The following is a 9,582-nucleotide window of genomic DNA, read 5'->3' as shown; positions in this document are numbered from 1 at the left end:
TGGCATGGCAACTCACTCCAGTATTCTTGCCTGGAGAATCCCATGGACAGAGTGGCCTGGCAGGCTACAATCCATGGGGTTGCAAAGAGAGGGACACGACTGAAGCGACTTAGCACCCACACAACTCTTCCAGAGATTAAATCTCACTAAAATCAGGTCCAAACTCTCATTTAAATATACTTATTTTATTCTGATATATATGGAAAAGCAAAGGGGAGGAGAGGTTCTGCCCAAAATGTGCAACAATGAAGGAAGAAGAGCTTCAAGCCACCTCCTGCTCTTTCCTACAAACCTCACCCTTGTGCAAAGACATCAACCATTGCCCACTCAGGCAATGGGGGTCCATGTTCTTCTCCAGATATACTTTCAGAATCTGTCTGAAATCCACTCCCGTCCTGGGCAGGCCAAAGTCCTATTCATGTGTCCAGGGTATATCCCCACGTCCCTTCCTCTGTCTTATCCTTCCTGAATCTCAGGGTTACCTTCTCTGAAATTCTATTGCTCATTCTTTAACTCAGATAGTTTTCATCCTGAAATAACAATGACACTTTAGAAATATAAATTGTACTAGGAGTCCAAAAGTCCGTTATACACCGCTGTGTCTTTTTTCCTGTCTTGCATACAGGGTCGTCATTGCTATCTTTCTAAATTCCATATATATGTGTTAGTATACTGTATTGGTGTTTTTCTTTCTGGCTTACTTCACTCTGTATAATCGGCTCCAGTCCAGGAAAAAAAAAAAATTGTACTAGGATATTTTCGGAAGCGAAGATTTGAATATTGTGAATCACGCAGCATCTCACACAGAAGTGATCATTTTTAAATTAACCTAATAGTCTATATGCATCCAAGGTGGCAATAGTGGTAGACCCACCTGCTAATGCAGGAGATATTAGGGACTCTGGTTTAATCCCTGGGGCAGGAAGATCTACTGGAGGAGGGCATTGCCAACCCACTCCAGTATCCTTGCCTGGGAAATTCTGCGGACAGAGAAGCCCGGCAGGCAACAGTCCATAGTGGCGCAGAGTCCAACATGACTGAAGCGACTTAGCACACACACACACCTAGTGTATATGGTAATAAACAACAAATGATATTCCTTTCTGTTAAGGAGTACCTCTGTTTTTTAGCCCTCTTGAAGGTGTTATTTTTCATGCCACTGTTGTTCTCATCCTTGCTGCTGTTTTTCTGTTTTAATGTGTTGCGTTGGTAGTGGTAGTGTTATTTGGGGTATGTGGCAGAAGGAAGCACTGATAAACGTGAAAGGCAAATTCCAGCCCCTCCTGTGTCAGTTTCCTTCCTCTGTGTCCTTAATTAAATAGAGGACATATACTTACTTATTCTGCATTTCTACTTTCCTTAATTAGCCTAGACTGAAGCTTGAGGTTTACATGACAATCAACTCTAACATTTCTTTCTGGCACTGAAATATACAAACAGGTGGGGGTTTTTTATTATCATTTTACTGAGTGATTATCAAATGGGATAGAATTGCTAACTGGAATTTTGTGAACTGAATTATTCATTAGAGTGAATTTCAATATACCAAGCATCAACTTACCATTGCTTCGAGCCATCCACTAAGGTTTACAAATATTTTCGTTCGGGGAATTGCTGTTGCAATAGTATTTGCAGTAGGGGAATGTCAAGTTGGTAAAACTCCACTATTAATAATGGATTCATAGATGCATGAAAGGAGTTTCGTGCCTGCAATCAACAGGTTTAGGCTTACCAGGCTTTTTTTCTTTTCTTTTTAAAAAGAAATCCTCAGAATTCCAGTTACAAGATTTACAGCATTTCAGTCTTATGCCCTATAAAATCTTATGTTCGAAGGTTAATAAAATGAGATTAATCCAGAGATACTACATGTTGGCTTCTTTTCTTTTTTCCTTTCAAGCGCAGCATGTTAGATGATGCAGCCTAAACTGTGGAAAGATGTGGAAACGGCCAACCACTAGTGGAGGTTAGCTGCCATCCAGTGGCTGGAAGTGAAATTCACCCAAACCCCTCTCTGCCTGATGAGCTAAGGAACTGCAGAACAGTTCATCCAAAGTACATCAAAGACTCAATAATTTACATTTACTGTCTAGTATTTACATAAAGACCACAATCATGGGGGAAATTATTGAATACTTTAATGGAAGTGAAGCCACAATCTCCTCCTTTATAATTCTAAATCATAAGAAATATCTTTTTGTTCAAATTGTTTCCCTTTCAAAAATTCCCAATTTAGAAACTTTGTCTATGTCATAAGAACCAAACTAAACAATGAAATGATTATCAGTGATAAAACAGATCTGACTACATGCAAGGTAGCACATTGAAGAGGCAAAAATTTTGATGTCAATCTCTAAAGAAAAACATGCAAATATATCCCTAAAGTGATCTGAATATTTATACAAGTACATAGTGAATTCACCGTGAACAAGTCCTAACACTTCCTCTTATGTAAAATGTAGTACCATTCTCTTATTTAAAACCTCCAACCTCTTTTAAACAATTATAATACTGTTTTTTAATAGTTTTTACTTAAAAAATAAATACACTGATTTATTCTAAAAATGATACACACTTATTGTGAAAATGTAAATAAAAACACAATAATCTGAGCACTATTACAGTCAGTTTTCTATGAGAAATGCTCTACCATCTCCCTTTTCTTTAAAAAAAATTATTTTATATGCATGTACATATATATATACAGACACCCACATAAACACATATATGTATATGCATATGTGTTAGTCAGTTGTATTCTGACTCTCTGTGGCCAGATGGACTATAGCCTACCAGGCTCCACTATCCATGGAATTCTCGAGGCAAGAATACTGGAGTATTCTATATTCTTACTAAATACTGGAGTGGGTAGCCATTCCTTTCTACAGTGGATCTTCCCAACCCAGGAACTGAACTCATGTCTCCTGCATTGCAGACAGATTTTTTACCATCTGAGTCACCAGGGAAGCCCTTTCTGCATCTGCACATCCTGATATTTAGTCTACAAGATATCATGAAAATGTTCTCATATTACAGAATATTCCTTTTAGGTTGGTTTCATTTTTTTTTTTACTGTTAGGAACAACAATATAATGAATAGTTCTCTGGTAAAATCCTTGTATAGACCTCTGCTTATTTACTTCAATAAATTATTAGAAAAAATTATTGCTTAAAATATATCCATTGGTTTGTGTATTAATTTTGTTTGATCTTTGCCTGTATGATAGATAAGAAATGGCTGTTATCTCATTGCTGGTCTAATGTGCAAGTCTTTAACAATCATGAAGCTAAATATTCTTAAGTATTTATTGGCCATTTGTGGGGTGGTTGTGAATCGCCTATTCATGTCCTTTCCTACTTTTTTCCTAGTGATTCTCTTTCTATTGATTTGCAATTTCTCCTTTAAGATTGGATAAAGATATTGTACACATACAAAATATGAGCTGCTTTGATACTACTATCCTACAAAGTAGAATTAAAGAGAAAAGTCTTAAAGATTTGTACCAAGATAAACATTTTATGTGTGGATCACAAAAACTGCGGAAAATTCTGAAAGAGATGGAAATACCAGACTACCTTATCTGCCTCCTGAGAAACATGTATGCAGGTCAAGAAGCAACAGTTAGAACTGGACATGGAACAATGGACTGCTTCAAAATTGGGAAAGGAGTGCATCAAGGCTGTATATTGTCACCCTGCTTATTTAACTAATATGCAGAGTACATCATGAAAAATGCTGGGCTGGATGAAGCATAAGCTGGAATCAAGATTGCCGGGAGAAATATCAAAAACCTCAGATATGCAGATAACACCACCCTTATGGAAGAAAGCAAACAGGAAATAAAGAGCCTCTTGATGAAAGTGAAAGAGGAGAGTGAAAGAGCTGGTTTAAAACTCAACATTCAAAAAACGAAGATCACGGCATCTGATCCCATCACTTCATGGCAAATAGATGGGGAAACAATGGAAACAGTGACAGACTTTATTTTCTCGGGCTCCAAAATCACTGCAGATGGTGACTGCAGCCATAAAATTAAAAGAACGCTTGCTGCTTGGAAGAAAAGCTATGGCAAACCTAAACAGTGTACTAAAAAGCAGAGACATTACTTTGCCAACAAAAGTCTGTCTAGTCAACGCTATGGTTTTTCCAGTAGTTATGTATGGATGTGAGAGTTGGACCATAAGGAAAGCTGAGCGCCGAAGAATTGATGCTTTCAAACTGTGGTGTTGGAGAAGACTTCTGAGAGTTTCTTGGACTGCAAGGAGATCCAACCAGTCCATCTTAAAGGAAATCGGTCCTGAATACTCATTGAAAGGACTGATGCTGAAGCTGAAGCTCCAATACTTTGGCTACCTGATGTGAAGACCTGACTCATTAGAGGAGACCTTGATGCCGGGAAAAACTGAAGGCAGGAGGAGAAGGGGACAACAGAGGATGAGATGGTTGGATGGCATCACTGACTCAATGGACATGAGTTTGAGTAAACTCCGGGAGTTGGTGATGGACAGGGAGGCCCGGTGTGCTGCAGTCCATGGGGTCACAAAGAGTCAGACACTACTGAGTGATGGAACTAACTGAAACATTTTATATTTATAGAAAGTATAATCCACTATAAGTGTATGGTATCAGTTCAGTTCAGTTCAGTCGTGTCCGACTCTTTGCGACCCCATGAACCGCAGCACACCGGGCCTCCCTGTCCATCACCGACTCCCGGAGTCCACCCAAACCCACGTCCACTGAGTCGGTGATGCCATCCAACCACCTCATCCTCTGTCGTCCCCTTCTCCTCCTGCCCTCAGTCTTTCCCAGCATCAGGGTCTTTTCAAATGAGTCACTATGTACTAAAAAACAGTCCTAAATTAAAATAAGCAAAACCTGTTAGAAAACTGGGCAATATTAACAGAAAAACCATAATAAAAAGATGTTCTAATAGAAATATGTTATACCTTATACTCCCCTAATAACATCAGTCTTTTAAAGTGCTATAAATGATCAACAAAATTAATCATTTATTCAAACACGGAAACAATAAAAGTCACAACTGATAACAATAATGTTGTAAATAGGAAATTAATCATGAAGGAATTTTATGTCTCTCAACTGTTTTAAAGTTTAGGAAAGCTTCTTTAAGATTACTACTAGATCCTTTCAGAACACCAAGCTGCAAACAGGCCATCTGGAATGTAATCCTGCTGCTGCTGCTGCTGCTAAGTCGCTTCAGTCGTGTCCAACTCTGTGAGATCCCATAGACAGCACCCCACCAGGCTCCCCCGTCCCTGGGATTCTCCAGGCAAGAACACTGGAGTGGGTTGCCATTTCCTTCTCCAATGCAGGAAAGTGAAAAGTGAAAGGGAAGTCAGTCAGTCGTGTCCGACTCTTAGCGACCTCATGGACGGCAGCCTGCCAGGCTCCTCCGTCCATGGGATTTTCCAGGCAAGAGTACTGGAGTGGGGTGCCATTGCCTTCTCCGTTGGAATGTAATAAATCCCACTAAAGACACCAGAGGACTGGAAAACAGAGAGATGTAAGAGAATGCAATCACTCCCTGCATCCCCCAGGAATGTAGGACAGAGAAAGTTAGGAGAGGGGTGCCCTACTCAGACTGAGTTGGCCAAACCACCCCCCATTCAGGGACAGGGCTCTGCCTCCTCATGCCTGGAGGGCAGGTCTTTTCAGAGACCACAAGTCCTCAGAGCTCCCAAGTCCCTGGAGCCCGCAAGTGCTTGGAAGAAGAAATAGGGCCAAAGGTGCATCCATCAGAGAACAGATGAGAACTGGAGGTGTTATTGCCACCTGAAATCCCCTTTTTCATTCTTTACCTGGTTCTCAGCTCCCCTTTCTGGAATTCTAGATGTGTTTTATCAAGATTCTTCATTACACTCTCTAGGAAAGGAGCCCCCAAACCTGGACTCACCCCATGCTATAGCTGAATACGAAGGTCAGAGTAGAAAATAGGAGGGACTCCAATGAGGAAACACAGTGAGAAAGGTAAACTGACTTGTCGGAAGCCTGTGGACAGAGTGTCCATGTCCAGAACAGAGCATTATAAGTCCTCTTTTTAAGATGCTTCTCCCATTATTTCTACTAATCCTTGACTCTCAACTCCTTTGACAGCTGACTTACAACTTACCTCGTCCAAGAAAGGTGACCTGATTGACACTGACCCTGAGTACTCCTCTACAGCAAAGTCGATTCTTAATGACTTTATTATTTATATATATTATTTTATTTGTATCTGTTAATGTTTTACTTTGAATTCAAAGCATGTGGCAATATGTAGACTTTTTTCGATAACAGATAAGCACCCGAATTCCTTTGTATGAATGGAATATTAGAATATCAAATAATATTTTCTAACTTATATGTCATCATTTAAGTTTTTCACAGAAAAAATGAATCCAAGAAATAACAAAAATAAAATGTTTTGATTCCTTAGAAAACAATAAGTTGGTAATAAAACATTCAATATGCTTAAATTTTAATATTACAAAAAACACATGTGTTTTTCAAGATTCTCTTTGAATTGCAAGAAACAGAAAACACTTATAAACACAGGTGTCAATAAGAAATTTCAATGGACACTTGTTAAAACGACAAGACAGATTTTTATTCAAGCTACTGCAGTAAAGAAGTAAGATTTCAGTACAGAACGAGCTTAACTTTAAATATAGCAATGGGTAATTGGTAGTTTATAGGCAATAGTCAGGGGTCACTGGATAGAAAATGACTAAGGGAACTTGATTAGATATCCAGGGTGGGGGATTCTTTCTATGCTGGCTTTGCAGGATTCTTGCTAAAACTGGGGCTTTCCAAGCCACACGCTGGGCCAGGAATGAGGCAGAGGAGTGACAAAGAGGGCTCAGAGGAGCCTGACCAAAGTTTGGTCAAGAACACAGTCTTTGCCAGAGGTAATGGGAGTTTAAGAACAAAGGACCAAATGAAAAACTGTCTCAGCAGCTGCTTGGCCGGCCTCCCCGAGAAATGCCGCATCCATCACTGTGGCTCTGGTAGCGCCTCCATCACGTCAGTGGTCAGACCCCAGAGCAGGGAGCCCACGCGTCCCGCCCTTTTGATGACTCCTCAGCCTTCTTCTTCTCCTGTGTTTCAACTGTTCCAATTACTCCTTGGATCAACCAGAACCCCTGGTTGCAAACAACCAGAATCAACTCTGAATAAGTGACAGAAGAGGAATCTATCAGAATAATTTAAAACATACAGAGGATAAACAGGAAGACTAGATGATCAGGCTCAGAAATTAGACGGGAACCAAGAGATGCTGGAGGTCAAATATCAGCCAAGAAATGCCACGCTATGTGACACAGTCTCCAGGGGTCCCCTGACTCTGACCGCTGCCTCAGGTACCACCACAAATAGGTTGTAAACACCCTTGACCCTGTACCACTTCCCCCAGATTTTAAGTCCCAAACTAGGGCACCTGACTGAAGGCCCTGGACCAAGGCAGTGGGCACAGGAATGGAGATTACACAGAACTGACAGAGCCTGGCGGCTGAGTAGAAGTGGAGAATAAGACGATCCGATGGAGGTACTCAAATTTCTCATTTGAACAATGTGGTAAGTGGTAAAGCTACTATCTGAGATAAGAAATCAGTGTAGATGAGTAGCTTGGAGGGGACATTGATGAGCTTCACTTGGGGGTATATTGAATTTGAGGTCTCTAAAAAAATATTCACGTGGAAGGAAATGTTCCAGTGAAAATTGGGAAATGTAAATCTGTGTTTCATAAAAGAAATAGTGGCTTAACGATATGGATCTAAGAGTCATCAGCGTAAAAATCATAGTGATGTAAATTAGCTCCCCCAAGAAGAAGGTAAGAAGTGAGAGGGGTGACGCAGGGCATGGGGACAGTGAGATTCAGTGTGTGAGCTGAGGGAAGGGAACAAATGATAGAAACTGAGAATAGTCAGAAAAGCAGCAGGAAAGCCACGAGAGAGGAATGAACCAGAACTCAGAGCAAGAAAAGTTTCAAGGAAAGAATAAGGAGCCAAGAGTGTCAAAGCTCAATCCAAACGTTCCTCAATGCAGGACTGTGTGAATAAACCATGACCCAGCCATGCAATGGAGTCAAGAGGCATCGGGAGACCTCTATATCCTGCTGTGTGTGACCTCGCAGACACAGGGGAGAAAGGCACAGTGCAGAGCAGTGCGTCGCACCCCATGTTCAGTGTAAACAGAAGGAAATGGGCAGATGCATGTGTGCACATGTACTTGCTTACATTTTTAAAATCAGACTCTGGAAGAATAAGCCAAAAGCCTAAAATCAAAAAGTTACCTATCAAGGGAGGAGACAACAATGAGAAAAAACTAGAACTCTCTAGTGCTCACTCACTTTAACAGCACACACGTTAAAACTGGAACAATACCAAGAAGATTAGCATGGCCCCTGCACAAGAATGACACGCAAATTCATGAAGCATTGCATGCTTGTAAACTACAAGATACTAACGAAAGAAAAGATGACACAAACAAACGGAGAGTGACACAACACTCTTGGTTTCAGAGTCGATATAGTGAAAATGACTATACTACCCAAAGCAATCTACAGATTCAATGCAATCTCTATAATATTACCAATGGAATTTTTCACAGAATTTGAACCAAAAAAAAAATTTACAATTCATGTGGAAACACAAAAAGTCCCAAATAGCCAAAGTAATCTTGCAAAAGAAAAACAGAGTTGGAGAAATCAGGCTCCCTGACTTCAGACTAAACTACAAAGCTACAGTAGGCAAGACAGTGGTACTGGCACAAAAACTGAATAAGACAGAAAAAGACAGAAAGCCCAGAGATAAACTTACACACCTATGGTCACCTGATCTATGACAAAGGAGGCAAGAAGATACAATGGAGAAAAGATAGTCTCTTTAATAATAAGTGGTGCTGGGAAAACCGGTAAAAGAATGTAAAAGAATAAACATGTACATAAATATACATATATGTAAAAGAATATATGTGAAAAAATTAAATTAGACATTCCCTAAGCCCATATATAAAAATAAACTCAAAATAGATTAAAGATCTAAATATAAGGCTGGATACTATAAAACTCTTAGAGGAAAATATAAGCAGAACACTCTTTGATATAAATTGCTGCAAGATCTTTTCTCAATTCACCTCCTAGAGTGATGAAAATAAAAACAAAAATAAACAAATGGGATCTAAATAAAATAAAAGTTTTTGCACAGCAAAGCAAACCATGAACAAAAGAAAAAAGACAACCCTGAGAATGGGAGAAAATATTGCAAATGAAGCAATCAACAAAGAATTACTCTCCAAAATATACAAAGAGCTCATGCATCTCAATATCAAAAAACAAATAACACAATCAAAAAATGGGCAAAAGATCTAAATAGATATTTCGCCTAACAAACAAACAATGGCTAAAAATCACACAAAGAAGTGCTTAACATCACTAATTATTAGAGAAGTGCAAATCAAAACTACAATGAGATATCACCTCATATCAGTCAGAATAGCTATCCTCAAAAAAATCTACAAATTACAGATGCTGGAGAGAATGTGGAGAAAAGAGAACCCTCCTGCAGTGTTGGTGGGAATATAAATTG

The 9,582-nt window shown here is 39.6% G+C and overlaps 1 non-coding gene across 1 annotated transcript; it reads left to right on the top strand.

Annotated features, from left to right (window-relative positions):
* The first annotated feature begins 8,333 nt into the window (after window positions 1–8,333).
* On the top strand, window positions 8,334–8,444 carry LOC138094756 (U6 spliceosomal RNA). The gene has a single exon (XR_011146270.1). It is a non-coding gene; the product is annotated as a U6 spliceosomal RNA (small nuclear RNA).
* The last annotated feature ends 1,138 nt before the right edge of the window (window positions 8,445–9,582 follow it).

The sequence above is a fragment of the Capricornis sumatraensis genome, chromosome 18 (assembly GCF_032405125.1).
Source record: "Capricornis sumatraensis isolate serow.1 chromosome 18, serow.2, whole genome shotgun sequence".
In the NCBI taxonomy this organism is placed as follows: domain Eukaryota; kingdom Metazoa; phylum Chordata; class Mammalia; order Artiodactyla; family Bovidae; genus Capricornis; species Capricornis sumatraensis.
The sequence above is the reverse complement of the archived record's forward strand: the minus strand, read 5'-3'. Positions and strand labels throughout refer to the sequence as shown.